The sequence below is a fragment of the Cherax quadricarinatus genome, chromosome 64, assembly GCF_038502225.1.
Source record: "Cherax quadricarinatus isolate ZL_2023a chromosome 64, ASM3850222v1, whole genome shotgun sequence".
NCBI classification, from domain to species: Eukaryota; Metazoa; Arthropoda; class Malacostraca; order Decapoda; family Parastacidae; genus Cherax; species Cherax quadricarinatus.
The window spans coordinates 10,869,016-10,896,962 of record NC_091355.1 but is presented as its reverse complement, the minus strand read 5'-3'; the positions used below and the strand labels follow the sequence as shown (position 1 = coordinate 10,896,962).

Sequence of the window (27,947 nt, the reverse complement as noted above, 5' to 3'; positions counted from 1 at the left end):
TTAAGAACTGCCACATCAAAATCATGAATAAAATTGATCACATCGTGTGTACTATGATTAGCTTGTCAATTACTATATTAAAAAATAAGGGTTCAACCCGCAAGGATCATAAAGCATTAGCTTACCAAGCCTTGTTAGTTAATTCTGCCAAGTTCTTTATCAGCGTTGATCGTTAGTGTGTGTTGGTTTGCGCATGCGCTATGGGCCGCGCAGGCGCCGTCTTTGGCTTTGTATTTGCAGGTGTTTATTTTTGTACACGACCATGTTGAGCCAGACAGTGTGATCCTTTGTACACACCTTAGTCTTTAAGAGCCATCTTCTCCAGTAAACCATCATATGAGCTCTCCTTTGTTTGTTTACATCCTTTAAAACTCAGGTGTGGGGAGGGATGAAAGAGAATCATTGTACTGTAATGATTTGCGACGATATTACTGGAGAAAATGAGAGAGAGAAGCTGACTGACTGAAGAACAGACACCTCAAAAGAAGGTCCGTAACGTTGGTGAACAGCCAATTCTAAAAACAATGACAATAATGAACGCAATTTGTAAAAATTGTGACAGAGCTAAGAGGTACCACAGGAGGTCAGTGTAAGATATGCAAGAACAAGTATCATGTTTCTTGTGGTGGAATTAATAATGCTGCTAGCAATGAAAATGAGCAAGGGAAATGGTACTAACGATGCTAGAGAGATAAGGGTTTGGGCAGGTATAAAACTTGTAACACTAACCAAAATCAGAAGGATGCATACCAAAGCCTATAAAATTGATTTATGTGGTAAAATTAAGTGCATACAGAATACAGTCGGTGAAATACTAGAAATGTATGATAGGCAAAACAGGACAGAGGAGACGAAAACAGTGATGCAAAGTAATAATCCACAAAGAAGTTGAAGAGACAAGAAGTGGTGAAATATGTAAGTACGCACTATGCCAGGAAAATTTCTAAATATGGAATAAGATTTAAATACCCACACACCAGAAAGTGTTCCGGTATATTACGAAGATGGCTGGTACTTTCCCAGAGATGTGCAAATCTTCGCTACACGCCAGAAATTCCACGGGAAAAATGCATAGTACTTAAAAATTATGTATCAAGAAATCTAATGCAAAGTAAAAAAAAAAATGGGCTAAGAGAAAGAAAAGCGATGGTAGATGGACTGACATCCCTTGCAGGTTTGGCGCTTCTTTTTCATAATAACAATGAAGAAAATGAAAAGAAACAAAAGGAAGAAAATTATTAACAATGAAAAACAAAGACGTAGAGAGATACATGGCAATGGAAAACCAATCACTGTTGCAGCCACCAAGTGCGTCTACAACAACCCACTGGATGCAACCAGTTCTGGAGAGAACAAAGATATGATACACCAAGTGCCTTATTACGAGATTGTACAGTACCAGAGGTATTAAAATCCCAAGCAGCGCTGTATGACCCTTGTGGGTTTAGCGTTTAGTTATGAATGTAATAATTAAAATCCCAAACATACCGTTTTTTAAAATTTGGAGTTGAAAAACAAAAATATAAAAAATTACTACATACAGTGCGCGTCACAAATATGCGGTCGCACGTGTAGTGAAAATATTTGAGGAAAACTCCCATGTTTGATACAGACTTCCTCTATGACAGCAACACATTTATTACACAGACTTTGATTATCCTTCCTTTAGCACTTGACACCACCCTTACTAACTCTACCTCTGTAATATTCTCCACTCTATAGCCTGATAAAGTAAGTATATTAAATCTTTACCACACCCTACCTTGCAATGCTGTATGACCCCTCATGGGTTTCATGCTTCGTTATGTTTATAATAATAATTGAGACAAACTGCTTTATGCCCAAATTTCCCTCACGGATCAATATTTTTGGTCATCGTACCCAAGGGGGAGGGGTATGAGCACTGAGAACTTCAGCAGCACCTCAGTTGTTACTAGTCTTCTTGAGAGTTAGTGGTCGCTGAATATTTGCTCTAGCATTAATTAGTTTTTGAGGTGTTGGCTTTTTTTTTTTTTGCCAGTTGTTTGCATTAATGGTTCATGTCCAGCGGATTACACATGATAAACCAGTGGCGATGATAATGCACATAATATTGCTGCTTATGAGGGTTTGAAAAAAGGGTTGTGCAGAAATATTAAACATTTCTGTAACGGTGATTGTAGGGAGTTTCCGGCCATTAAGATCAGGGAAGGTGAAGTCTGATACGCCTAGGACATCCAAAGTGGCTAAAATACAAGAGGAGAACAGTCTTACATTAACTTCATGTAAGTTGAAGGAATTTGCATGTAGCCTGGCCGGTCGGGCAGGGTGACATTCAAGACTGCTGTTTTTGTTTTATGCATCATAGACTTGTAATTACCCCAGCATGATGGTAGATGGACTAACTGGTATCAGTTTCGGTTTGTCTAAAGATTATAAAGCTCAGCTGAAGTTCTGTATTGTTGCCCTGAGGCTACTAGTCAGTAGTGGATAGTTAGAATCTAACGTATAATACTCTTCCTCCTTCCCAACTTAACAGCATCATATATATATATATATATATATATATATATATATATATATATATATATAATAATGTTGTGCCGAATATGTAAAACTGGTCAATTAGCAAGAACTCATTTAAAATTAATTCCTTTCGAAAATTTTCTCTTATACGTTTAAAGATATATTTTTTTCATTAATGTTGATGTAAAAAATTATAATTTTGCACCAAAAGGAACTTAGAAAACTTACCTAACCTTATTATAACAAGCGCAATTTATTTTAGCCTAACCCAACTAAATATATTTTAGATTTGTATACAATAATTTATTACTAAACAAACACAGTGAAATATTTTTTTTTCGTTAGGTTCAGAATGATTTTGGCGAAATTATTGTATACACAGATTTTTGCTTGTCTTATTCGGCAAGAAGAGCGTTACTGTTTAAGCCAAAATTGCAAGTTTTTACCTATTCGGCACGATATTATATATTTTTCACCAAATCGGCCTTATCCCACCGAAACAGGTTGACCCAAAAGGAAAAACAAAAGTTTCTCATTTTAACTTTAGTAATGTATACAGGAGAAAGATAAGATAAGATTTCGTTCGGATTTTTAACCCCGGAGGGTTAGCCACCCAGGATAACCCAAGAAAGTCAGTGCGTCATCGAGGACTGTCTAACTTATTTCCATTGGGGTCCTTAATCTTGTCCCCCAGGATGCGACCCACACCAGTCGACTAACACCCAGGTACCTATTTGCTGCTAGGTGAACAGGACAACAGGTGTAAGGAAACGTCGAAATGTTTCCACCCGCCGGGAATCGAACCCGGGTCCTCCGTGTGTGAAGCGGGAACTTTAGCCACCAGGCCACCGGGCCCCTTGCTCCCGGCGTTGTAGTCGCCTCTTACGACACTCATGGCTTACGGAGGAAGAATTCTGTTCCACTTCCCCATGGCGATAAGAGGAAATAAACAAGAACAAGAACTAGTAAGAAAATAGGAGAAAACTCAGAGGGGTGTGTATATATATGTTTGTACATGCATGTGTAGTGTGACCTAAGTGTAAGTAGAAGTAGCAAGACGTACCTGAAATCTCGCATGTTTATGAGACAGAAAATCCCCCTTGATTATAATAATAATAATAATAATATGAGACAGAAAAAAGACACCAGCAATCCTACCATCATGTAAAACAATTACAGGCTTTCGTTTTACACTCACTTGGCAGGACGGTAGTACCTCCCTGGGCGGTTGCTGTCTACCAACCTACTATAATTGTTTCACTGTGGAGGACGCTTTTTGGTCTGTTTTTTCCCTAGTGGTGAGTTGTGCCTTCAGTAACTAGAATTTCCAGTTTTATGACGTCTTTATCCGGTGATGTGTTGGTGTCCAGTGTCCAGTGATGTGTTTGTTCCCAGTGTCCGGTGATGTGTTGGTTCCCAGTGTCCGGTGATATGCTTGTTCCCAGTGTCCAGTGATGTGTTTGTTCCCAGTGTCCGGTGATGTGTTTGTTCCCAGTGTCCGGTGATGTGTTTGTTCCCAGTGTCCAGTGATGTGTTTGTTCCCAGTGTCCGGTGATGTATTTGTTCCCAGTGTCCAGTGATGTGTTGGTTCCCAATGTCCAGTGATGTGTTGGTTCCCAGTGTCCAGTGATGTTTGTTCCCAGTGTCCGGTGATGTGTTTGTCCCCAGTGTCCAGTGATGTGTTGGTTTCCAGTGTCCGGTGATATGTTGGTTCCCAGTGTCCAGTGATGTGTTTGTTCCCAGTGTCCAGTGATGTGTTTGTTCCCAGTGTCCGGTGATGTGTTGGTTCACAGTGTCCGGTGATATGTTTGTTCCCAGTGTCCAGTGATGTGTTTGTTCCCAGTGCCCGGTGATGTGTTTGTTCCCAGTGTCCGGTGATGTGTTGGTTCCCAATGTCCAGTGATGTGTTGGTTCCCAGTGTCCAGTGATGTATTTGTTCCCAGTGTCCAGTGATGTGTTGGTTCCCAATGTCCAGTGATGTGTTGGTTCCCAGTGTCCAGTGATGTGTTTGTTCCCAGTGTCCGGTGATGTGTTTGTCCCCAGTGTCCAGTGATGTGTTGGTTTCCAGTGTCCGGTGATGTGTTGGTTCCCAGTGTCCAGTGATGTGTTTGTTCCCAGTGTCCAGTGATGTGTTTGTTCCCAGTGTCCAGTGATGTGTTTGTTCCCAGTGTCCGGTGATGTGTTGGTTCACAGTGTCCGGTGATATGTTTGTTCCCAGTGTCCAGTGATGTGTTTGTTCCCAGTGTCCGGTGATGTGTTTGTTCCCAGTGTCCGGTGATGTGTTTGTTCCCAGTGTCCAGTGATGTGTTTGTTCCCAGTGTCTGGTGATGTGTTGGTTCCCAGTGTCCGGTGATGTGTTTGTTCGCAGTGTCCAGTGATGTGTTTGTTCCCAGTGCCCAGTGATGCGTTTGTTCCCAGTGTCCGGTGATGTGTTTGTTCCCAGTGTCCAGTGATGTGTTTGTTCCCAGTGTCCGGTGATGTGTTTGTTCGCAGTGTCCAGTGATGTGTTTGTTCCCAGTGCCCAGTGATGCGTTTGTTCCCAGTGTCCAGTGATGTGTTTGTTCCCAGTGTCCAGTGATGTGTTTGTTCCCAGTGTCCAGTGATGTGTTCTCAGTGTCCGGTGATGTGTTGGTTCCCAGTGTCCAGTGATGTGTTTGTTCCCAGTGTCCAGTGATGTGTTGGTTCCCAGTGTCCAGTGATGTGTTCTCAGTGTCCGGTGATGTGTTTGTTCCCACTGTCCAGTGATGTGTTGGTTCCCAGTGTCCGGTGATGTGTTGGTTCCCAGTGTCCGGTGATGTGTTGGTTCCCAGTGTCCGGTGATGTGTTGGTTCCCAGTGTCCGGTGATGTGTTTGTTCCCAGTGTCCAGTGATGTGTTTGTTCCCAGTGTCCGGTGATGTGTTGGTTCCCAGTGTCCGGTGATGTGTTGGTTCCCAGTGTCCGGTGATGTGTTGGTTCCCAGTGTCCGGTGATGTGTTGGTTCCCAGTGTCCGGTGATGTGTTGGTTCCCAGTGTCCGGTGATGTGTTGGTTCCCAGTGTCCGGTGATGTGTTTGTTCCCAGTGTCCAGTGATGTGTTTGTTCCCAGTGTCCGGTGATGTGTTGGTTCCCAGTGTCCGGTGATGTGTTGGTTCCCAGTGTCCGGTGATGTGTTGGTTCCCAGTGTCCGGTGATGTGTTTGTTCCCAGTGTCCGGTGATGTGTTGGTTCCCAGTGTCCAATGATGTGTTCTCAGTGTCCGGTGATGTGTTTGTTCCCAGTGTCCAGTGATGTGTTGGTTCCCAGTGTCCGGTGATGTGTTGGTTCCCAGTGTCCGGTGATGTGTTGGTTCCCAGTGTCCGGTGATGTGTTGGTTCCCAGTGTCCGGTGATGTGTTGGTTCCCAGTGTCCGGTGATGTGTTGGTTCCCAGTGTCCGGTGATGTGTTGGTTCCCAGTGTCCGGTGATGTGTTGGTTCCCAGTGTCCGGTGATGTGTTTGTTCCCAGTGTCCGGTGATGTGTTGGTTCCCAGTGTCCAATGATGTGTTCTCAGTGTCCGGTGATGTGTTTGTTCCCAGTGTCCAGTGATGTGTTGGTTCCCAGTGTCCGGTGATGTGTTGGTTCCCAGTGTCCGGTGATGTGTTGGTTCCCAGTGTCCGGTGATGTGTTGGTTCCCAGTGTCCGGTGATGTGTTGGTTCCCAGTGTCCGGTGATGTGTTGGTTCCCAGTGTCCGGTGATGTGTTTGTTCCCAGTGTCCGGTGATGTGTTGGTTCCCAGTGTCCGGTGATGTGTTGGTTCCCAGTGTCCGGTGATGTGTTGGTTCCCAGTGTCCGGTGATGTGTTGGTTCCCAGTGTCCGGTGATGTGTTGGTTCCCAGTGTCCGGTGATGTGTTGGTTCCCAGTGTCCGGTGATGTGTTTGTTCCCAGTGTCCAGTGATGTGTTTGTTCCCAGTGTCCGGTGATGTGTTGGTTCCCAGTGTCCGGTGATGTGTTGGTTCCCAGTGTCCGGTGATGTGTTTGTTCCCAGTGTCCGGTGATGTGTTGGTTCCCAGTGTCCAATGATGTGTTCTCAGTGTCCGGTGATGTGTTTGTTCCCAGTGTCCAGTGATGTGTTGGTTCCCAGTGTCCGGTGATGTGTTGGTTCCCAGTGTCCGGTGATGTGTTGGTTCCCAGTGTCCGGTGATGTGTTGGTTCCCAGTGTCTGGTGATGTGTTGGTTCCCAGTGTCCGGTGATGTGTTGGTTCCCAGTGTCCGGTGATGTGTTGGTTCCCAGTGTCCGGTGATGTGTTTGTTCCCAGTGTCCGGTGATGTGTTGGTTCCCAGTGTCCAATGATGTGTTCTCAGTGTCCGGTGATGTGTTTGTTCCCAGTGTCCAGTGATGTGTTGGTTCCCAGTGTCCGGTGATGTGTTGGTTCCCAGTGTCCGGTGATGTGTTGGTTCCCAGTGTCCGGTGATGTGTTGGTTCCCAGTGTCCGGTGATGTGTTGGTTCCCAGTGTCCGGTGATGTGTTGGTTCCCAGTGTCCGGTGATGTGTTGGTTCCCAGTGTCCGGTGATGTGTTTGTTCCCAGTGTCCGGTGATGTGTTGGTTCCCAGTGTCCGGTGATGTGTTTGTTCCCAGTGTCCGGTGATGTGTTTGTTCCCAGTGTCCGGTGATGTGTTGGTCTCTAGTGCAGTTTTTCAAAGGCGTGTTCCTGCTTTACGAATTTATTTACTTTTTTTCACTAAAATATTTGAGGCGGTAGTTCATGATAATGATTTGATATTATGTATACAGACTTCATTAAAGTTTTTGACGGAGTTCCACAATAGAGATTGTTGACAAAGCTCCTAACGACTTGACAAAGCTCCTAACGACTTGACAAAGCTCCTAACGGCTTCACAAAGCGCCATTTTTAAGTCAGAATATTGGTTAATTAATTAAGCTTGTAAAATAACATGTACAAGCAAGAAATCGTACATGAACCTGCAAGAATTTTAACTCTTATTTCCACATTTGCTTGTTGCCACTTTTTACTGCGCCTTTATTTTTATAATAGAAAATACGGGAGATGTTGACATGCCATATTCCATGGCTTTATTTTTTTCTCCATTCACTTTTCTTATTCGTGGCCATGATCACTTATTTTCAATACTGAAATAAAATAAAAATAACCCAGAGTTATAAAAGAATTCAAAAAGCAGCTTCGTTCTGAATATAGTGATATTTGCCAATATAAGTACCTTTTTTTCTCGATTTTTTTCCGTATACTGAAGATTACGACCCCTCAAGGAAGGCTCCTTGACGCTGGTGAGGGGCTCTTGATCTAGGGAATTGGATCTGTGCTCCAGTTGGATCTGTGCTCCAGTTCCCTGAATTAAGCCTGAATGCCTTCCATCCCCCATAGGCGCTGTATAATCCTACGGGTTTAGTGCTTCCCCCTTGATTATAATAATAATAATAATAATGAAGATTACGAATAAAGGTGCATCCGAATACAGAGGTTCTACTGTGCTATCATAATTTTGGTTAACCTTAAGTAGGTTTTGTAGCATTTAGGTATATTACATTGTGCTAATTTTAGCAAGATAACTCAGGCTGCTGAGTTTGATTACATGACGTGATTTTGTCATTGCTTAAGATTAAAACAACATTTCTAAGGGAGTTTGTCGCCTTTATTTTCATTAAAATCAGTTAATACAAGTCACAAAATTATTCAAATGACCAATGTATATTAATCTTCACAAATTATTCATCATAATCCTAGTTAAGTGGCAAAAATTGATAGGATGTTGCTTATTCTCTCTTTAACGAGGTGGTTTACAGCAACTCAAGTCAACGAAATTATGTAGCCTGAGACATAGGTTAATAAACCGGCAGGTGTGTTGTAGCTTGTTATGGAGGCAGTCAGGTGCTGCAAATGATGAACCATTGCGAAAACATGGAATCTGCGCCTAGTGGCCTTGTTCAGTACACACACCTTGTGGTTTAGCGCTTCTTTTTGATTATAATAATAATCAGTACACACAACCGAGACACCAACAGGGAAAATGATGCTGTCACATCATTATTATTATTCAATATTTTTTTAACACCGACCGTCTCCAAAACAAGAAAACACATTCACCTTCATTTATTCAGTGGCTGGCTTGCCAGAAGTCCGCAGAAATCCTAATTTAGATAATTCTCCGAACTGTTACATCATCGCCCCTCTTTCAAACTGCAGGCATTCTACTTCCCACCCCCAGTACTCGAGTCTGGCTGACCTATTTCCCCGAATCCATCAATGTTATCTTTCTCACTCCAATAGCATATCACGCACTAAAAGCCATTTGTTACCGCTCAGATTTCTAGCACCCAAAAACCCCTTTATCCTGTTTCTCCAACTCTTCCTGTAACGTCTTCCCTACCCCTTCTGTCTTCCACCTCTGCTTCAGACTCTTTGAATGTCCAAACACCACCTCACCATTCGTCCTCAGTCTTCTGAACTAAACCTTCAGTAACCTCCACACTTTTCTAATTTGTACACTCTGGCCGCCATGTTTTTAACCATAAAACCATGAGCAAAGTGTCGCGCTAGCAGGAGCATTTTCATAGTGAATGAACCAATAGTTGGACGTCCACAACGTCGGACGTTTACTTTTCTCTTATGGTGTCTCGTAGCTCGATCAGTAGCGCACTCGGCTCTCGCACTGAGGTCCTGAGTTCGAATCTCCGGTACGGCTGGATAACTTTAGGGACGTGTTTCCATAAGACACCTGCTGTCCATGTTCACCCATCAGTATAAAATGGGTATCTGGGTGTTAGTCGACTGGTGTGGGTCGCATCCTGGGACAAAACTGACCTAATTTCCCCGAAATGCTCTGCATAACAAGCGGCTTTCTATGTAGTAGTATGTTACTGATATCAGCTAGGCCTGTATACCATGTACTTGTAGAAATAAAGATATTATTATTATTATTATTATTATTATTATTATTATTCCCTCAAATGTCTCAGAGCCTTTATGTAAATATTTTGGTTAACTGTCTGCCCAGCTGGAGCAAATTCCTGATGAAAGATTTCTGCTCAAAGATTCTATTCCATTACACAAAAAAATAGCAACAGTGCACTGACAATAAGACAAAAGAAAAAACCCTGTCTAAGCTCAACGGAATGACCGACCGCACTGAAAATCGCCGAGTATACCGGGCAGGGTGATATACCCTTCTGCCATGTTTCACGCAGGAAGCCCGCAAAAATTCGAGCCGGGAACTTTGTGATAGCATCTCCTTACGAGAGTTGGTACCACTATTCTCTGGCACATTCCTTCCTCCTTTTTGTCGCCATAGATAAACTTCTTTCCACACCCTAGCATATCACTTACCTTCCCTCACCCTAACCCTCCCCCTCCTTCGTCTATTCGACGATTCACATCATCTTTCATGGACCCACACGCGTCCACTTCCAAATATCTAAATACATATTGGGGATATTGTTAAAACTCAAGTCTATAATATGGCGCCTGTAAAGGCCAGAAGAGGAATAGACAATTTTAGAAGAGGAACAACATAATGGATGGCTATAATCCTTAAAGTTACAAAAAAAAGTTGCTAATATTAACATGAGAGATGTTTGTCCTACCATTTAAATCTATTGAGAGGGCGGCAGCCAGTTTCAGAAATCTATTAGAGAGGGCGCGCTTCTTTTTGATTATAATAATAATAATAATAATATTAGAGAGGGCAAGAGCAGGAAACATACATCTGAAGTATCGGTGGTAGAAGCATGACAGTTTGCTTCAAGCGTATTAATTTAGGTTAATGTGATTTGAAGCTTATCGACTACACGAAGTTCATTAAAACTGCAAGTAATCCATTCACCACTAGTCAAGAAGTGATTAAAGCAATTTTTCAGTATATATACACCGAGAGGCAAAAATCTCTCGGTGCACATTAGTTTAACGAGATGTAAGATTAATGTCCAAAAGGCGAAGGGAGTTTAGATACTGTAAATTAAATATAGCATACATAAAGTATAGAATCCTTCCTTGCAGAAGTTGATTTAGGGAAATAAGTATTTTTAACAGGAAAATTTATTGCATTTAAGAATTAAAAGTGGGAAGATAGCCATGACGAAAGAATGAATAGTCAGAAAAAATACTTCAAGGTGGAGAAAAACTGAGAGACACAGGTGCAGTAAACTCGGGGGGAGAGAGAAACTAATAACACTTTTTAAAAGATTGTGCAGCAGGGATAATAATGAAGGTACGGTACACGCCAGTGTGCAAAGTTTGTGATCGATGGCCCCTCAAGGAAGGTTCCTTGATGTTGGTGAGGGGCTCTTGATTTAGGGAATTGGATCTGTGCTCCAGTTCCCCGAATTAAGCCTGAATGCCTTCCACATCCCCCCCCTCCCAGGCGCTGTATAATCCTCCGGGTTTAGCGCTTCCCCCTTGATTATAATAATAATAATGTGATCGATGGAGAAAGATCGGTGGACATGAGCATCAGGGAAATGAAGTTGGGAGTTACCGTAGACTCTTATTCAGCTTAAACTTGGTACAAGAAGCATGAGTAAGAATGTCAGGGAAAGGCTGGAAGAGATTAGACCCATGAAACCAGGTAGTGAAGACATACAGAACACGAAATATCGTTCAATCTTCAGTTATAATTGGGCAGTTCTAACTTATTCCAGATAGAGCAGGCGCTGTATAATCCTACGGGTTTAGTGCTTCCCCCTTGATTATAATAATAATCCAGATAGAGCATTGCGATTTATTCTTCTGAAATAGTGTGCATAATTATTATTTTTTTACAGGACAATATTTGTACCCTCGTTAGGTTCAATATATTGTAACAAAACTTTTGACCTTACCATTTTCTGCTAATTCATTTATGAGAACAAGTCTCTTTTATAACTCTCCCAGTAATGCAACTGCTCCACTTTCTCGACACTATTGCAGTGTTGTTTCTCTATTGACTTTAACCTCAATTTCCCTTTAATTAATTTTTGTCAGGCTTTCCAGACAATGCCAGAGGTACGTTCCTTGACACTTCTGTTATATATATATATAAGCTATTTTTTTCAGCAACCTGCTTCCTTGTCGCTCCCCGCATCCTTAGCTATCTTGTCCAGCATCTCTTCTCACAAACTAATAATTAATATAATTGAAGTAAGTACGCTGGCAAGTTTTAAAAAATAAATATGACGGGTTCATGGATATCAACAATGTATTGCGCATTACATCTCACATGAATCAGAAACCCTACTGACGTGTTCCTTTCGTTCTTGTTGCTAGCTGCTCCTACACATGTATGGGCTAGATCTATCAAGGTAATGTGACATGACTTAGTGTTGAAATATAAAAGTTTACACTAACGTGAATATAACAGCTGGAGAACGGAAGATTTGTTCGAGCCTCGAACCATCAACCCGACAAGCAAGGCTAAGAAAGTTACCACTATGCCACTGATATTTCAAAAAATATATACAGATTTTTCAGCGAATGATAGGTTGGTGATGATAATATATTCGTCAGGAACGAAATCTTGATACAGATCGTGTCTAAACAGTGCCCCGTCGCTGGCTTTCAAAGGAGTTGTTAATCTGTACTAGTAGAGTACTGTTTACAGCCCTATGGCGGGGGCAGCCCTATGATAAATGTCAGCGTTGAGGTAGGCTCCATTGTTGCCCACATGTAGCAGCATGTAAACAAATATTAACTCGCAGAATTGGCACTGAAAGCCACGAAAAAAATATTTTAGAGCAACGCTGGTGCTTTTCATAACATTAAAACTCAATAAGATATTAGGTCGACTGTTCCAGGTCCTCTCAGCTCCCTTCCTATGCTTTCCTGTATTAAGCTATATTATTACTATATATAAGAGGAAACGCTAAACCCGTGCAGATTATATAGGGCTTGAGGAATGGAGACAATCGGACTCAATCCAAGGATGGGGAGAATAGGTCCAGTTCCTTGGATAAAGTGCTCCTCACCAGCGTCACGATACCTCCCTGGAGGGGTGTTGAGCTGAAGCGTCTGAGAGCCTTGAAGTTATTAATCTCTAGCTCCTGGACCTCTTGGAGGAGATAAATTATAACTCCTGGGTCTCATGTATGAGTTGAGCTGCAGTGCTCCTTAAGACTCTCTACACATCTTATGCTGAATTTTACCAACACCTGCAATCCTTTTATAACTTGCTCCTCTCTGCTGAAGAAGACCTCAAGTGGTGGTAGAAATACACAGACAATCTCTTTAAATATTTTACTCTCAACAAGGGGTTTTCTGGTGCAAAGTGGAGGCATAAAACAGACAAGTGAAAATAAAGACGCTTATTACTACTACGTTTCGCCCACGGGTAGTTTTTTCTTCTAGGTAACAGGTACGCAAGACAGCTTAAATGATCATGCTGGGTGAAAGTCAGGTGCTAGAGTTAGGTGATTCACGGTGTGAGGGACTACAGGCGGCCATAGCTTCAATTTGTTCTCCTGTGGGAGAAAATCAATTCAGCACTGAAGTCACTTATGAGTACTGTGCTAGCCAACTTGTATCTGCAATACCTGGAAAAAGATCATTTCAACAGTATCAATCCATGACACATCACGTGGTTAAGATATGTTAACATTGTGTTGGTTGTCGTACCCAAGCGGTTCAGTGTGTAGCACTTTCAGTAGCTGTTACACCAGGTAGATCCCTCCATACAGGTTACCTTAGAGGAGGAAGTTAACGCCATCATTTCCGGTATACTGGAAAACAACAAAAATGACCTAATTCACTTTTTATCTCGCCACGATCGGTGCCAAATCGTGTTTTTTCTTACCGGCATTCAGAGTCTGTAGAGACGAATTCCTGAAGGAGGAACAAGAGTACATAGAGAACGTCTTCTAAAGCCTGTATTTCCTCGCCACGCGATCTTCCATTGCAGATGAAGAATAGACATAATAAACTGCAATGCTAGGAGCATTGTGAGGAGGTATACAGCCAACAGGGGCCACAGGGAACAATAATTCGACGTAGTAGTAGTATCTCCATGTCAGTGCTTTTCAACTGTGGTGGCTAGTCACCTGGCCGGTTGGCGTGATCCAACTCAGTACGGTGATAAAACCCTATCCTGGGTCACCCTAGGGTGACTAGTCGCTTTGGTTGAACATCACTGATTTAAGGTATACATTACAAGTACACAGTGTGTTTGTCAACAATTACATTTAAAATACTTCCTCCAGTTCCTCAGAGCTGGGAGACACCCAAGATACAATAGACATAACCTCTGCGAATTTCAGTTCTGAGTAGACGGAGCAGAAAACTAGTTGGTCCGGGATTCTAAGTTTTCCTGGTGAGTTTTTTTGTCTAATTCCTCCTGGAACTTTAATGTGGTCCTTCCCCATGAACCGAGAATTTCTGAACTTTTAAAAACAAGCATGTTATGAACAAGTTCAATGTATTTTTTAGACTTCTGGGATTCCCTGAAGCTGGCAGCTTCTCCCTGATGTTTTGGAGATAGGTGTCAACCAGTGTTGATGGTCATATGCAGTTTCACACCACCTGTTTCCCATCTGTTCAGACTTGCAAGCTGATTCCAACTGCATGCTTTGACTGTCATCAGATCCGGGTAGTTCGGATGGCTCTTTTTATTGCTGGGCACCCGGCTGTTGTAAGGCTCTCTAGATGATGTTGAAAATCTCTTCACATCTTGTGATGTTTTCCACAGATCTATGACAAAGATGACTACGGTACCCGAAACGGTTTGCCGATGCACTGCAGCAAGGATAGGGTCATCAAGGCGAAATATAACACCAATTCGAATGGTCTGCGGATCGAAGGTGTCCCAGTTAGAAAGTTTCACAAGGGCGACTCACTCCAAAAGAAGTTGAAAGGAATTTCTCGACAGGTTGATAAATAAGGCACTTGTGCAACATTTGGGTGTCTTTATTATGGAAACGTTTAGTCAGCCACTGGCTGGTGAAACGATTCTAGAATATACTCAAATATTGCAAAAGTGTCTTATTTACCGACACCATATACCTGAAAACAAAGCAGAGGTTTACAGTATTTCCTGCTGAGGATGCCACAGAATCTACATCGAGGAGACGGATAGAAGTTTGTCTATTAATCCAAATAAACATAAATACGTCTGTAGAATAAGTAACATCAACTCTGTGTATGTGCTGAGATGGATCACAGGGACAACGTCAGAGGAAGAAAAAACTAGTCTGGGATATACGAGAATTGCTGATTGTACGAAAACTTCTCAAGTGTGAAATATTGAACCTACAGTGTTTTCTTGTTTTTCTTCGTCTTCTTCAAGGTCTTCTAAACTGGGTTCCACTGAAGCCTGTTGGAGCTCCATGGAATTTTTCATTTGAGTATTTTAAGGTGAATGACTAATTATTTAAGATATCCGAAGTATCTAGAGACAACTGGTGATTACGAAGATTTGATATGTGTTGTATCCAGGCGGATACAACAAACAACAACAGGATCTCCTGTAAACTAGCAGTTGTATCCAGGTGAATACAACAAACAACAACAGGATCTCCTGTAAACTAGCAGTTGTATCCAGGTGGATATAACAAACAACAACAGGATCTGTAAACTAGCAGTTGTATCCAGATGAACACAACAAACAACAGCATCTCCTGTAAACTAGCAGTTGTATCCAGATGGACACAACACAGCGACAGGATCTCTTGGCATCAGTTCAAAGATTAATACATGTATTGGAAAAATGTTCTTCATAAGGGGAAAAAACGATCTTATGAAATATGTAGGATAGCCAAGACGAGAGAATAAATTGTTAAAAATAGAAATGTCAGAGTGGAAGCACTGAGAGCCACGTACAGCATGTTACTTTGTGCACCGGGTCGTAGTGTTAATGAGGAATTGAGACCATTCTTAACTGCTTGTTATACAAAGTATTACACTGGCAAATAATAAATAAATGGTTTAAAATATCGACACAATGGAAAAATAAACACATCCCTGCCTGACTGCATGTTGCAGTCAGGCAGGGATAGTAATACCACCTCTCCTCTTCTGCCTCACTTTCTGAACACGCACATCGATTTCAGTCCTTCAGTCCCAGGCTACCATCCACCTCTATGGCAGAGCACCCCCGCTCCATACTCTCCCCTCTCACCAAGGGGCCTCAACCCCGCCACAGACACGCCCCAGGGCGCCCACACACCCTGCAACAGATACTCCTCAGGGCGCCCCAACCCCCGCCACAGACACTCCCAAGGGCACCCTCACCCCCCTACAGATACTCCTCAGGGCGCCCACACTCCTGCCACAGACTCCTCAGGGCGCCCTCACTCCCGCTACAGACACTTCCCAGGGCGCCCTCACCCCCGCCACAGACACTCCAAAGGGCGCCCTCTCCCCCCTACAGATACTCCTCAGGGCGGCCTCATCACCTCCGCCATAGGCACTCCCCAGGGCGCCCTCACCCCATACAGAGACTCCTCAGGGCGGCCTCACCCCGCCAGACACTCCTCAGGGCGCCCTCACCCCCACAGATACTCCCAGGGCCCCCCTCACCCCCCTACAGATACTCCTCAGGGCACCCACACCCCCGCCATAGACACTCCTCAGGGCGCCCTCACCCAGCTACAGATACTTCCCAGGGTGCCCTCACCTCCGCCACAGACACTCCTCACGGCGCCCTCACCCCCACAGAGACTCCCCAGGGCGCCCTCAACCCGTTACAGATACTCCCTAGGGCGCCCTCACCCGCGCCACAGATACTCCCCAGGGTGCCCTCACCTCCGCTACAGACACTCCTCACGGCGGCCTCACCCCTAAAGTCACTCCCCAGGGCGCCCACACCCCCGCCATAGACACTTCTCAGTTAGCCCTCACCCCGCTACAGGTACTCCCCAGGGCGCCCTCACCCCCACAGACACACTCCCGGGCGCCCACACCCCCGCCACAGACACTCCTCAGGGCGCCCTCACCCCGCTACAGGTACTCCCCAGGGCGCCCTCACCCCCACAGACACTCTCCCGGGCGCCCACACCCCCGCCACAGACACTCCTCACGGCGCCCTCACCCCATTGACACTCCCTAGGGCCCCCTCACCCCCCTACAGATACTCCCAAGGGCGCCCTCACCCCGCTCCAGATACTCCCCAAGCAGCCCTCACCTCCGCCACAGACACTCCTTACGGCGCCCTCACCCCCATAGACACTCCAGGGCGCCCTCATCCCGCTATAGATACTCCCCAGGGCTCCCTCACCCCCTACAGATACTCCCCAGGGCTCCATCACCCCCGCTCCAGATACTCCCCAGGCAGTCCTCACCTCCGCCCCAGGAGGTGAGGGCACTCTGGGGAGTCTCCCCAGCGAGCCTTCATAGTTTAGTAGACGGTTACATATTAATACGAGTGAAGTAAAGTCGTCTGATAATATACAGGCTGGTAATGACCAGTCTGGTGCAACTACACATTCTTAGTTAAGACTTCGTTTTCAAAGGTTGAGAGACTAACGCATCTACGTTGTTTATAAAGTGACGTATACGTCTGTAATACAGCACAAATTTCTTTTTTACCTCCTCCATATCTTTATTACTTCTACGTATATAATTTTTGTTGCAACGCTCTGTGATGACGGAAATATCTGCAGAGAACTCCACTTCTTGAGTAGTTCTCTGAAGATAGTTTCCTTATCAAACTGCGTGGTTCTTAGAGCAGTTATTAGTATTAGGTTTAACCATGGTCTAGGGTGTTAGCTATTATCCAGTAGCTCTAAGGAGGTCTTGGAAGCTTGTTTATCTGAGCTACAACTGCAAGAGTGTGTGTGATCGTGTGATCTCTATAGTAGTTGTGGGATTTGTGGAGAACCCTGGCCGCGTAGGTCAGTCCTAGAAATACTCCCTTCCCTGCAGTCATCCGCCCCCTTTCTAGATTATTATTATTATAATAAAAAAGAAGCGCTAAACCACAAGGGTTATACAGCGCTGCAGGGCAGGAAGGAAGCGAGTGTATCAGGTGGCAAAAGGGAGATGGATGAGTAATAGGTTACGGAAAACAGCGGGTCAGTGGGTAGTGAAAGGGTAGAGGGCAGCAAGAGATTGAGGTAGAAAGGGCTGAGGGGAGTGCGAAAGGTATCATCATCAGAGTTTGTGGAGTAAATCAGTCGTTGTCAAGAAGTCAATGAAAGAGTCAGGATTAAAGGTGGGTCCATCAGCAAGAAAGAAAGGTAAAGAAAGAGTAGTAGAGCGGAGATGACGTTGGAGGTTAATTCTGCGTGCTCGTTGATAGAGAGGGCAGTCTAACAGAATGTGGCTAATCGATACTGGAACTTTACACTTTTCACAGAGAGGAACAGGGCGCCTCTCCATGAGATACCCATGAGTAAGATGAGTGTGGCCAATGCGAAGACGGGAGAGAGTAGTCTCCCAACCTCGACACTGATGACAAGAAGACGGCCAGTTACCTATACTCTGTTTAACAGACTGAAATTTGTTACCAAGCAGATTAGACCAACGTTGTTGCCAACGGGTGTGAAGGTGGGTAGCTATTACAGCAAAATAGTCCGTAAATGGAACACCTCTATATGAAACTGGTAGGTCATGTACTGCTGACCGCGCAGCAGTGTCTGCCTGTTCATTGTCCTGTACATCAGCATGACCAGGGGCCCAACAAAAAACAATATCTTTATGCTTGGTAGAGATGCGGCATAGCCAAAGTTGGATACGGAGAACTAAGGGGTGAGGTGTATCAAATTTTCATATAGCCTGTAGAGCACTAAGGGAGTCTGAGACAACCACAAATGGTGACACAGGCATAGATGCAATACGGATAAGTGCTGCAAGAATGGCATACAATTCAGCAGTAAAAATGTTAGCCGAAGATAGTAAATGCCCTCGCACGATGCTCTCCGGAAACACTGCTGTGAATCCGATGCCGTCAGAAGACTTAGAGCCATCTCATTCTCATGCCATCTGTGATGGCATGAGAATGAGAGTGGAAATGGTCAAGAAAAAGAAAGCGGGAAGCTACCATAGGCAGTTGGGCTTTCGAGCAAGGGAGTGAGAAAGAACAGACTCGAACAGCTGGAACTTCCCAGGGATGGTAGGGAAACGTGAGATGCTACATGAAGAGACGAGCGAATGTAGGCGAAGAGAGAAGGGACGGAGCAAACAGGGGCGGTGAACAAATAAAGAATGTCTACTAATATCGGTGACCATTCTATAACTGGAAGGATTGAGGAGATCATGGGAGTGTACATAGTAACGAAGGCAATGGGCATCACAGCGATTGGACAAGGATGGAACATTCACTTCTGCATAGAGGCTCTCAACAGGGGAAGAGCGAAAAGCACCAAGGCATAAACGTAATCCTTGGTGATGGATGGGGTTAAGGCTAGAGAGAGTAGCAGGAGAGGCCGCTGAATAGATCTGGTCACCATAATCGAGTTTCGACAAAATGAGGGCTGATTGTAGGCAAAGGAGAGTTCGACGATCAGCTCCCCATGAAAGATGAGCAAGGGTTTTAAGAAGGTTTAGCCGGCTGTGACAAGTTGCCTTCAGAGAGGTAATGTGAGGTTTCTGGGATAACCTACGGTCAAAGAGAAGGCCTAGAAACCTGACTGTATCATGTTCAGGGATACGGGAGCCATAGAGGTACAAAGGATGATCGGAGATGACAGAGCGTCTAGTGAAAGTAATTTGGTGAGTTTTGGTACTGGAAAATTTAAACTCATGTGTGGTGGCCCAATTGGAAACACGGTCGACCGCATGCTGGAGAGAAACTGTAATGAGGTGACAGTCAGCGCCTGCACAAGCAATAGCGAAGTCATCAGCATAGAGGGATGACCAAATATTGGATGGAAGACTAGAGGTCAAATCATTTATAACAAGGAGAAAAAGTGTTGTACTCAGAACACATCCCTGGGGGATACCTTCAGCTTGGAGAAAGTCTGGGAAGAGCACATTATTAACCCGAACACGGAAATGTCTGTCAGTTAAAAATTTCTTAAGGAAGGATGGTAGATTGCCTCGGAGGCCTAAGGAGTGGGCTTGGGCCAAAATATTATACCTCCAAGTTGTGTCATATGCCTTCTCAAGGTCAAAAAATATGGCAGTAACTGAGTGGTTATTCGCAAAGGCATTACGAACATACGTAGAACGGCCCTTATGAAAGCTATATTGACTAGTGGAGAGACTGTTGTGTGTCTCTAAATACCACATTAAACGTCGATTTACCAGACGTTCTATCACTTTGCAAACTGCACTGGTAAAGCAATGGGACGATAGTGGGAGGCATCATGTCCCGTAGTACTCGGTTTGTGGAAAGGGAGAACAATGGCAGATTTCCACAGCTGGGGAAGAACTCCTTGTGACCAAATAAGATTGAAGAGGTGTAAAAGGACTGTAAGGGCTGACTGATGTAAATGTTGTAACATCCGAATATGAATGTCATCAGGCCCAGCTGCCGATGATCGGCAAGCTGAAAGTATTGCCTCCAGTTCCTGAAGTGTAAAAGGCACATTATACTGTTCTTCTCTGAGAGAAGAAAAGTCCAAGGGTGCTAACTCTCTGGCAAACTTCGAGGAAAGAAACGAGGGGCATAGATGGAGCCCCTGAGAAATACAGACCAGATGATTGCCAATTTCATTGGCAACATCTAGTGGGTTTGCTAGGCACAGAGACTGGAAAGGTAAACACGGAAGTGGAAGAAGGGAAGGAGGGAGCAAAGAAGATTTGAGCAATGGGGATTTTTTGGACTTCTGAGAAGTAGAGGGGCGATTGGTAGAAGGTGTCTTACGAGGTCTTGTCGATACTGGGGCTAGTGAGGGAGAACGCGAAGATGTGAGAACAGACTGAGGTGTTGTAGTAGGGACGTCTGAGCCCAGGACAGCAAAAGAATTAGATACAGGAGTGACTATGGGAGGGGTAACCACAGAGGAGGCTGCAGAAGATTGGACCCCAGAAGTAGGGGGACATTTTGAAACACGAGAATAAGAAACACGGGGCAGTCTCCCTTGGAGGTGGAGATGAGAAACTGCCATAGCATAAGGGAGACCTTCTGCCTATTTGAGGCAACGGATTTCACGCTCATTTAAGTATATCTGGCAACGGTAAGAGTACGAAGGGCGAGCCTCATGACAATTAAGGCAAGAGGAAGGTTGACTGCAAGATGTATTAGAATGGTCATCGGCACCACAGACTGGGCATTCTGGTATAGATCTGCAATATTTCGATGGGTGACCAAATCGCCAGCAATTTCTACACTGTGTAGGGATCACCTTTTGAACTTGGGATGGGAGTTCATGGCTGTCAAAAGTTAATCGAGCCACATTGCAAGGGTATCGTCTCTGCCCGCAGGCAGGAAGGGCATAACTGTCTACCTTGAGGATTGGGAGATCCTGGAGTTCCAGCTGTTTGAGAATGTCATTGCCACATGTCTGAAAATTCTGTTGGACTATGGTATGAGGCAGAATGACAGTACCACTACAAAAATTGAGGGAATGATGTTTATCGATAGTGACAGGAATAGTACCGATATGTGACAGAAGAGAAAGATCGTGAGCTTGAGTAGCATTCTGGACAGTGATGATGCACGTACCATTCTTGAGAGCATGAAAGGAAATATCTCTACTAACATGGCATAGGAGCACCTTGCCAATACTGTGGTTGGAAAGATAAGCAATAGAGGAAATCAGATGTAATGTAAAGAATTTAGTCCATTGTGTATTCCGAAACTGAGCGTGGAAAGGGAGTGCATGACTTGCTGATCTTTTCTGAGAAGAACGAGAAGGTGGTGCAGTATCATCATCAGGCAATTGTCGTTGGCATTTAGGAGTGGGACCAGAGTTGGTTCAACATGGAACGGGCTGGCGATTCAAAAATTGCCACACCGTAGAGGGAGAGGCCGGAAGCATAGTCAAAGGAGAGCAGAGGTCAGACAAATCGAAGGAGTCAGTCGAAAGCTCGGTACCTGAAGCGGGTGAGGAAACAACACCAGCAAGAGGTACAAGGGCAGCAGGAGTGTCCGAAGAGTGGTCAAAAAACAAGGCAGGGTCAGAATGAGGTGCGGTATCAAGAAGGGGCCCGGGGGTAGTAGGTTCACAGAGTGGGATCTCCATGATTAGGTTACTCCTTTTCTTTTTGTTTTTAAGAAAAAAAAGAAAGAAGAAAAGAAATGAAAAGGAATGAAAAGGCCGGAAATCGCCCTCCGCACCCAAGAGGACCTCAACACGGCAAGTAGTGCAGATGCGGCATGGAACTCTTACCATACCCTACCCTTCATGCCAGTAAACCAGCAATCCAGGATAGCAACCTCACATCTGCCGAGCTACCTCGGTTAACAAAAGAGAGGGTGGCCGAATATCCACCACAAAGCATACCTCCTTTGGCCACCACCCCTGGAATCTGAAAGGCGGCTTCCAGAGGTACACCTGTCGCCCAAAAGACACCCAAAGCCAAACCCCGGGAGACCGGAGAGGGAACGGGATATCCCCAGGCGATCCAGATTCCATGGCAAACTACACCACCGCCAAGAACCTCAACGGAATGGGATTGACCCCGGTACCCTTCTCCCTACCTATGAACCAGTAGGCCTGTGGGAAGAATCCCAAAGGCCAAAAAGAGGAAGGGAATAAGGGAGGGAGGAGGGGGAGGAGGAGGAAAGGAAAAAGGGAGGATGGGATAGGTTAGGTGGAATTGGGGGGTAATTAGGTTCGGTCTGAGGAAGGAGACCAACAGGTCTAATTCGTCAGACCAAGAGCCTCTTCACCACTCCAAGGAGCCCCTTTGAAGAGGTCCCCTTTCTAGGAACATCCCCCCCTTCCCCAACGAGCCTAACTCCACCCCTTTCTAAAAACAAGTTTTTTTCCTTTGAGTGCTATCTTTGTATTATAGACATGTATATTATCCACGTAGTGTACATACACCACAGTATTTTGGAGTCATTTACCTTCAGTACTAATGAACATTTTTTTAAGAAAAAAGTATATCTTTCAGGGTCAAATTTTTTATTCTTGCTCCCCGAGGCGCCCTCCTCCTCCTCACCCCCCCCGGTTTCCCCTTCCATCTGCTCCCCCTTTCCCTCCGCCCCTTCTCCCACTTCTCATTCCTCCAGTCATGGAGTGGTTGGTTTACACCGGTTGTCCAAGACTAAAAAAAAGTGAAGAATTCAGTCATACTGACTGAGGCCTGTGTGCCAAGTATACTGAGTCAAGGTGATGAGGAAGACTGGTGTTGAAGAGGAAGACTAAGGTAAACAATAGTGTTGAGGAAGATTGAGGTAAGCAATAGAGTGCTGGAGAAGATTAAGGCAAGGTAGAAGTAGTTCTGTGTTAGGTAGATGTAGTTATGTGTTAGATAGATGTAGTAATGTGTTAAGGTAGACGTAATTTAGTAAGTAAGGTAGACGCAGTTATGTGTTAAGGTAGACGTAGTTATTTGTTAAGTAAGGTAGACGTAATTACAGTAATGTCATAATTATTATGGATTTTTTTTTTGAAAATTCGATATTTTTCTACTAAAAGGTCAATTAAACCAGTTTCACTGACTGCTAGTGTATTTATTTTTATACACAAGTACAGGTCAACTATTTTACATTGATTAATATTTGGTTTGACCAGCCCTAGCATGCATAAGTGTTCTGTGAGTTGCTCTTGGGTCGTAATGGGATCTTCGTGTATTTCATCCTTCAATACAGACCATATACTCTCAATAGGGTTTATTTCGGAGGAATATCCAGCCAATAGGAGCAGCTCAACGCCATTTTGTGCATACCATGTCTTTACTGATTTTGCCGTGTAACATGGGGCTGAGTCTTGTTGGAATGTCCAACATCCATCACTATGCCAACCTCGCCTCGCATGGGCCAGTAGGCCTGTTGCACTGTTCCTTCTTTCTTATGTTCTTTTGTTCTTATGTTCTTATCTGAGGCAGTAATTGGCGTTGTCGTACTTGTATATACTCAACCTGGTTCATAGTACCCTCAACTATGTGCAAACGACTTTTCCATGAACGGAAATGGATCCCCACACCATGATTCATCTCAGGAAATTTCACCGTCTTCTTCAGACATTCAGGCATAAATTTCTCACTTAACCACCTTCTTACAGTCAGCACACGGTCATCCATCACTCGAATGATTGATTCATCAGAGAACACCACCTGCAACAATAAAAGAGACAATAGAAGCTGAATGGTAATCTTAACCTGCAACAAAAGAAGAGACAATAGAAGCTGAATGGTAATCTTAACCTGCAACAAAAGAAGAGACAATAGAAGCTGAATGGTAATCCTATTTTTTCCAAATAGAATTATCATTTTATTAAATGACAATGACCTGAATAGCTAAATGTAATTCTTACCTGATCCCATTGTTCAGAAGTCCACTCAATGTGATTCTTAGCCCAGGATAAACGTTCCCGTATCATGGAACGATATCCTTTCAATCCGTTTTCCAAAAGCCTCTCATAACTGTCAGAGGAAATCTGCAAGGTGATTTTCTGTTAAGAACCATTCGTATTATTTTTCTGTCTAGGTGTTGTTTTTCGTTTTCTACCCCTCAAGGAAGGTTCCTTGATGTTGGTGAGGGGCTCTTGATTTAGGGAATTGGATTTGTGCTCCAGTTCCCCGAATTAAACCTGAATGCCTTCCACATCCCCCCCCCCAGGCGCTGTATAATCCTCTGGGTTTAGCGTTTCCCCCTTGATTATAATAATTTCGTTTTCTACCACATCTTCCCACCCCTGTTTGAGTTTAAATTTTGATTGTGATTCAATTTCTTCTTAATTTTATTATCTGTTTGAGTTTAAAAAAAAGTTTTATTGCTATTTCTTTCTTTTTCAGTGTATTGTCACTCAATAAAACGCTTATCTGTCCCACTGTGTGAGGTCTCAAATCACTATTTTTGCCATTTCTGTTAACCTTTTTTTCTAACCATTAAACTGAAAGAAAAAACAAAAGTTACTTTTGGTAGTAAGCATTGATACAGAAAATACACACTAATGGAATTATCACAGTCAATATGAAGCAGAAATCAATATTTGCGCACCAAACCAGGACATCAAGTATTATGTTAAATCTTGATGGTTGGCATGAGGCCCACATGTTACAGCAGTTACGTATACTAGGGCTGGTCAAATTAAATATCGATTGATTAATGTAAAATAGTTGACCTCTCTTGGTGTATCAAAATAAATCCATTAGCCGTCAGTGAAATTGGTTTAATTGACCTTTTAGTAGAAAAATATAGAATTTAAAAAAAATACATAAGAATTATGGCAGTAATGAATATGTTAGGTAAGGTAAACGTAGTTATGTGTTAGGTAAGGTAGACGTAATGTGTTAGGTAAGGTAGACGTAGTTATGTGTTAGGTAAGGTAGACGTAGTTATGTGCTAGGTAAGGTAGACGTAGTTATGTGTTAGGTAAGGTAGACGTATTTATGTGTTAGGTAAGGTAGACGTAGTTATGTGTTAGGTAAGGTAGACGTAGTTATGTGTTAGGTAAGGTAGACGTAGTTATGTGTTAGGTAAGGTAGACGTAGTTATGTGTTAGGTAAGGTAGACGTAGTTATGTGTTAGGTAAGGTAGACGTAGTTATGTGTTAGGTAAGGTAGACGTAGTTGTGTGTTAGGTAAGGTAGACGTAGTTATGTGTTAGGTAAGGTAGACGTAGTTATGTGTTAGGTAAGGTAGACGTAGTTATGTGTTCGGTAATGCTTGAGAAAGTTATGTGTTAGGTACGGTAGATGTAGTTTGGCGGTGAGTGGGCGTTGGAGGCGCCAGTAGCTTGATTGCTAACGCACTCAGCTCACACATTGACGTCTGTGGTTCGAGCCACGATACGGGTGGAAACAGGACTATTTTCCTTAAGACACGTTGTCCATGTTCACCTAGCAGTAAAATAGGTACCTGGATGTTAGGCGACTGGTGTGGGTCGCATCCTGGGACAAAATTGACCTAATTTATCCGAAATGCTCTGCACAACATGGGTCTTTCTATATAATAGTATGTCATTGATGTCATCTAGGACTGTATACCTTGTACATGTACTCGTAGAAATAATAATAATAATAATAATTATTATTATTATAGGCTCCCTCGTGGGTGGGTGTGAGTGTAGGGGTATGTGTATGGGTGGGTATAGGTGTATGTGTAGTGTGTTGATGTACGTTGGGGTGTATGTGAGGGTGTGGGTGGTAAGTTGTCTGAGCTTCATTAATAGTAGTAGTCGTTAAGACAAGATAAGATTTGTTCGGATTTTTACCTCGTAAACTTCGCTACCCAGGATAACCCAAGAAAGTCGGTCCGTCATCGAGGACTATCTGTCGTATTTCCATTGTGGTCTTCAATCTTGTCTTCCAGAATGCAACCCACAACAGTCAACTAACGCCCAGGTACCTACTTACTGTTAGATGAACAGGGAGAGCAAGTGTAAGGAAACATGCCTAACATTTCCACCCATGTCTGGGACTGAACAACAGACTGTGTGTGAGAATGAGTTGCCTACAGAGCTACGGCGTTGTAGTGGTAATAGTCGTAGTGGTCGTACTTGTTGTAGTAGTATAGTAGTAGTAGCTGTAATATAGCTTTGGACTACAGGACTTATATTATTATTAATAGAACATTTGATTTAAATAGTTATATTTGTTTATCAAGATCATTTGGAATATATTAATTTTTAGCCGCTAGGCTGCCAGGTGTTGTTGCTCCATGTTGTTTACATTTTATAATTACATTTTTTTTTTCGTAGGTAGGGATTGCATCATTACATTATTTTAGGCTAGGCTATTATATAACCATCAGAAGGTTACAAGAGTATATTGGTATTTGTAGAGTAACGTAATTATGAGATTTGATGGGTTTTAAGGGGGGATGTGTTAGACTTGTCTTTATCCATTTTTGAAAATCTTGTCTGTTTTGGATGATTGATTATATACTAATAAGGTTTTATGATATTCATAGTATGGTTCTGAGTAAAATTTAAATGTTTATAAGGTAGGGCTAGATATATTTAGGGTTTTTGTAAAGCATTTTGAGATGAAAATATTTTTCATCATTCTTACATGTTTAAATTATATTTATATATACATGTATAAATATATAAGGTGCTAAAAAATAGCCTTATTATTTTATCAATGGTTAGGGAGCTAGTAATTAGCTGTTTAGTGTTATGATTTGTTGTGTTATTTTGTATAGGGTTAACAGTGTACAGCAGATTACTGGTTGCCCCAGTGAAGCGCTAGCTGTCAGTGGGGGTGGATGTGTTTCCATTTCTTCTGGTTTGGACCAATATTTCGACCTGGGACTGAGTTGGGAGGTTATTTGTGTATCCTAGAGGATGGTAAAGGACCTCTATTCATCTGGGATAGAGGTGCGTGCATTCCTGAAGTTGATAGGTATGTGCGCTTTCATTGTATTGGTGGAAGGTAGTGGGGGGGGGGGTATTCTTGCCTTGGGTGTCAATAAAATTGTAAATATTGGTAGAGACTATAAGTGGAATAATATGTGAGTCATGTTATTTTGTTTACGTAGTTATATTTTATTGTAGAGGAAGTAACAAGTGAAGGATAGCTTTAGTGGTGACTTAGTGTGTGTTAACTACAGTAAACTAATTTTTATTAGGATGATAACAGCAACTGTAGGCTGTGCATTATCATCCCCCCCCCCTATTGTGGGCATTATGATATAATCATTATTGTGGCATGCAAAGAGTATGTTACAATTAATTCGGTGTATGTCACACTCCCAAATAGGCTGCTTCCCAACCATAGAACCGGGTGGGTGCTAAAGGTTTAACGATCGATAGGGTACCCGTCGTTAAATCAGTACCTTGGATCATTAACCAATCACAGGCAAACCCGCCAAAGCTGAAACAATGTGATTCACCTGCGGGAAGGATTGGCAGACTTGCCTACCTGCTGGTTGAGTACGGTGCTTTGCCATCTGTCACCGTGGTGTACACTTTTTTTTTCTATCTATACATATTGTACATATCTGTATATAGTGGGTGAAGGCAAAATATACATTATAGTCTACTGCTGAGTTTGTGTGCTCCAGTTCCCATTACGACCAGGTCTTACAGGCCATTCATTACCTGTGTTCGTAATAATTGTTAACAGTGATTGCTATATATTAATGATTATTATATGTGATCCTCATGATTATTACAACAGATAACATTTTCATTTCTCATTTCATTCCCCTTTTATGACATTATTGTAAAGCATTCACTCTCTTCATTTCTTCCCCATTCCTGATGTTACTGTGTTCGGCGAATAATCCCTCATCTTACTTGACGATTCCTGTTGATGGAAGACCAAACACCCATGTCCTTGGGCCTGCCACTTCCAGAGAACATATCTATGGATATGCCCATGAAGTCATTGTAAGGGAGATGTTTACTAAAAAGTGGGTTTGTTAAAGGAGCCTTTGCTTCAATATCTGCCATTTCATCTTCCGGGACACCAGCATGCCCCAGACACCAACAAAACTACAACCTTGTACCGTGCGTTAAGATGAGCTGACATCTCCTGGATCTTTTGG

At 43.4% G+C, this 27,947-nt stretch overlaps 1 protein-coding gene and 1 long non-coding RNA gene across 2 annotated transcripts in view; one reads left to right on the top strand and one right to left on the bottom strand.

The window, feature by feature from the left end:
• LOC128700019 (uncharacterized) overlaps positions 1 to 27,947 on the top strand; it is a 497,557-nt gene that overhangs the window by 229,560 nt on the left and 240,050 nt on the right. The gene's annotated exons all lie outside the window — the stretch shown is intronic.
• LOC128700021 (uncharacterized) lies at positions 23,447 to 25,867 on the bottom strand. Its single transcript, XR_008408695.2, has 3 exons — positions 25,811 to 25,867; positions 23,768 to 23,890; positions 23,447 to 23,567 (listed from the first exon to the last, which is right to left on the bottom strand). It is a non-coding gene; the product is annotated as an uncharacterized lncRNA (long non-coding RNA).